The sequence below is a fragment of the Ailuropoda melanoleuca genome, chromosome 12, assembly GCF_002007445.2.
Source record: "Ailuropoda melanoleuca isolate Jingjing chromosome 12, ASM200744v2, whole genome shotgun sequence".
Taxonomy (NCBI): domain Eukaryota; kingdom Metazoa; phylum Chordata; class Mammalia; order Carnivora; family Ursidae; genus Ailuropoda; species Ailuropoda melanoleuca.
Genome location: NC_048229.1, coordinates 26182684 through 26186820, shown reverse-complemented (window position 1 = coordinate 26186820; position 4137 = coordinate 26182684).

Genomic DNA, 4137 nt, shown 5'->3' with positions numbered 1-4137 from the left:
TGATCCCGGCGTTGTGGGATCGAGCCCCACATCAGGCTCCTCTGCTGGGAGCCTGCTTCTTCCTCTCCCACTCCCCCTGCTTGTGTTCCCTCTCTCGCTGGCTGTCTCTCTGTCAGATGAATAAATAAATAAAATCTTTTTAAAAAATGGTTCATATACACAATGGAATATCATTCAGCCATCGGAAAGGATGAATACCTATCATTTGTGATGAAGTGTATGGAACTGGAGGGTATTATGCTAAGTGACATAAGTCAAGCAAAGAAAGGTAATTGTCATATGGTTTCACTCATATGTGGAATATAAGAAACAGTGCAGAGGATCATAGAGGAAGGGAGGGAAAACTGAATGGGAAGAAATCAGAGAGGGAGACAAACTGTGAGAGACTTGATTCTGGGAAACAAATGGAGGGCTGCTGGAGGTGAGGTGGGTAGGGGATGGGATAATTGGGTGATGGGCATTAAGGAGGGCACGTGATAACACTGGGTGTTATAGCAACTAATGAATTGAACACTACATCTGAAACTAATAATGTACTATAAGTTGGCTAATTGAACCACGAGAGACTGTGGACTCTGGGAAACAAACTGAGGGCTTCAGAGGGGAGGGGGATGGGGGAATGGGATAGGCTGGTGATGGGTATTAAGGAGGGCATGTATTGCATGGTGCACTGGGTGTTATACGCAAATAATGAATCATGGAACTTTACATCAAAAACTAGGGATGTACTGTATGGTGACTAACAACGTAATAAATTATTATTTAAAAAATAAGTTAAAAAAAATCCCAGCAGCCCAAATTCACAGGACAGCACTGAAAGTGGTTGGGAGCTCTTGGGGGAAAGCCCTATGAGGTATTAACAAGGAGGAGAAAGATCCGTGGGAAGTCTGAGCTTGGAACAGCATCAAACTAACAACCACCAGGAGCCGGAGACCACTGCACTAGAACTGGCAACACAGCCTTGACCGAGCAGATTGCATGAGCTTACAAACCAGCCATGAAAATGCATGTTTGCAAAGCCTTCGTGCATCTTATCCACTTCTCTACCAACTCTCCTGTTAAACGCATACCATCTGCTGCTGCGAGTACAGCCAGTTCTCGTTTGCAGTCATTATGTCCTATCAAGTCAGCAGGAACACTGAATTAGCAAATACTAAACCATTGTTCCTGCAGCAATACGGGGTTAGCAGCCTGTAAGCGTCTGGTCACAGCATTTCTGTCAACCCATCAATGCATAACCTTGTTTTTTGTGTGTCTCCATTTAGGACAGCTTATTCGACACATACCGTTGATTCTTTTATACTGACCTCAGGGCCCACAGGACTGAAGGACAAACAGCTAACACAGGTGTTTCTCTGTAGGGCACAGCACCAGTCTCCTGGAGCTGAGGAACACCAAACAGCACTTTAGCAGTACGCACAGGGCACATTAACTAGTCCTGAGATCTCAAAAGAAAAAGCACGAAAATGCAAAAGACAGGGCACCAAACGGACCAGCTAGAAGGACATCTGTATAGAGGATAAGAACTAAAACAAGAAGGCAGAGCACTGGCTCATCCAAGCCCAGCTGGGAGCATTTCTCGAATCTTTCACGTTCTGTGCATGTCCGAGAAGGACCAGGAGAAAGCACAGCAAGTATTGATTTGGCGGCAGGGGGAGTTAGAAATGCATTTTAACGAACAGATGAACTCACAGATAAGGAATCCGTGAATAACGGGAAATGACTGTAACTACTATTACAGTGTGCTGAGTCTGAGACGGGATCCTGCAAGGTGCCACAAGATCACAGCCCATAGAACAAGCAAGCGAGAGAGGAAAGAGAATTGCAAGAGGCTTGAAGAATCCATCAGATTGAATCGAGGAGGGTGGAAGAAGATACGGGGCACAGTGGTCAGTGAAAACCAGAGGAGCAAAAGCTCTGGAGGGAGAAGATACAAGACTGGAGGAGGAACCCGGCGGGAAGTTCTCCCAGAACTATGCAATCTCCTGGGTCTAGAAATCAAGAAGCTTCGAGTCAGAGGACCGAGCAGCAGCCGACTCCTGCTGCTGATTAAGAAAATGCCAGTAGCAAACTCTGCCAAGCTCCCAGGAAACCACCATTCTAGTCCCTGCCTCTAAGTTTGACTCTTTTAGATACTTCTTAGACGTGTAATCATGCAGAGTTCGTCCTTCCGGGGCTGGCTACCTTCACTCAGCGTAACATCCTCCAGGTTCAGCCACACAAATGGCAGGATTTTTTTTTTTTTTAAGGCTGAGTAAAATTCTATCTCACGTATATCCCACAGCCAAGCAGCAGTTATGCGAGAATTAGTTCTAGAGGTTTGCTGTAGTGTGCAAAGTACATACAGTCAACAACTGTACATTGTGCGCTCAGAATTTTGCTAAGAGGGTACACACAAAGGACACCAACTTTTGGACCTGATGGGTAATCTACTACCTTGATTGTGGTGATCGTTCTGAGAGCGTATGCCTTTGTCCACGCTCATAAAATTGTATGTGCAGGTTTTTTTTTTAAATCAGTCATACCTCAATAAAGCAGATCTTTTAAAAACACACCAGCAAGATCCAACAGGGAGAGGAACACTAGAGAAAGAAGCCACAGAGAGAGGAGACATCACTTACCGATCCGACTTCTAATCTCACGGAGCTTCCCAAACACCCCAATTCAGAGAACCTCCCAGAAGTAGCCAGCTGCACCCCCTCCCCTGCCTGTGATTGGCCCCCCGGCCCCTCCTCAGCCTATCAGGTCTCTCCAAGCTCCTAATTTGTGGCTTCCTTCTGACTCCCTCTAGCTAGCTTGAGAAACAACCCAGGACCCAGCTGTCACACATTATCTCTGACACCTTCTCCAGGTCCAAATCATCACCAGCTGGGAAAGGGGAGTCACAAGTGGGTTTCTAGTTAAAACCCATGCTATCCTGGGGCGCCTGGGTGGCTCAGTCGTTAAGCGTCTGCCTTTGGCTCAGGGCGTGATCCCGGCATTCTGGGATCGAGCCCCACATCGGGCTCATCTGCTGGAAGACTGCTTCTTCCTCTCCCACTCCCCCTGCTTGTGTACCCTCTCTCACTGGCTGTCTCTCTTTCTGCCAAATAAATTAAAAATCTTTAAAAAAAAAAACCCATGCTATCCTGACGTGAATGGAATCTTCCACTCCAGCCAAAGGCCGTTGATGTTCCTGTCCTACCATCTGAGAGGTCATGTAGAACAGTGAAAGATAAGAGGAAGAAAGAGCCCATGAGGCCTTAAAATAAAACCACAGAGGCAACCACATCTAGTGACCATTTCTTCTCCCAGTGCCAGGAAAACCACCTGTGACAGCATTCCCTCGTACATGTGAGGGCTTTTCCACTGAAGTCAGGAACACGACGGGACAGTTTGAATGCCACTGCTACTTAACATCGTCTTGGCGGCATTAGCAGATTGAAATCAAGATTTTAGCTAACCATTTTAAGTTTAAATTAGCAATCTTAAATTGGAAATTAGGAAGCACTTAGAGAAAGGTGTAAGAATTGGAAAGAAATAGACAAAACCGTATGTGCAAATGACTTGATTGTGTATCAAAACACCCGAAAGACTCACTGGAAAAACTACTTCCAACATGTATATTTATGTCATTTTCCTACATGCTCTGTCTCTGGGTCTCTCTTTGATGGGGCCTGTTGCTTTCAGACCCAGATTGGGTCCTGGTGAAACGGAGACCCTCCTTTTGCTCAGTAAAATTACACTCCAGGTAGGGGAGACGGACAGGCGTACAAGATCATCCAATACATTTCTCCAGATGTTTTCAACGGGAAGCTACACACTGGGACTGTCTCCAGTGTCAGCCCTCTGTGAGTTTGGGAAGTTCTCCAAAACCGTAATTTTCTGAAGTGGCTTGTTCTGAATCTAAGGGGTAGGGAAGCATTTCCTTCTCAGATTGAAAGCACCTATGGGGAAGAAGCCTTGTAGCCCATTACCTGCGACCTGGGATGCTAAATGCTTTCAAAGCTGCGCAGTGCAGGAAGATGATAGGACGGTAATGTGCCAGCCCCAGCCAATGGAAGGCGTGATGTTTACTGCCTGGATCCCCAGAGCCTATTAGGGCTGGGGGCAGGGCAGACCAAGCGCTTTTCTTTCTGCTTTGGGAGATGTACTTGA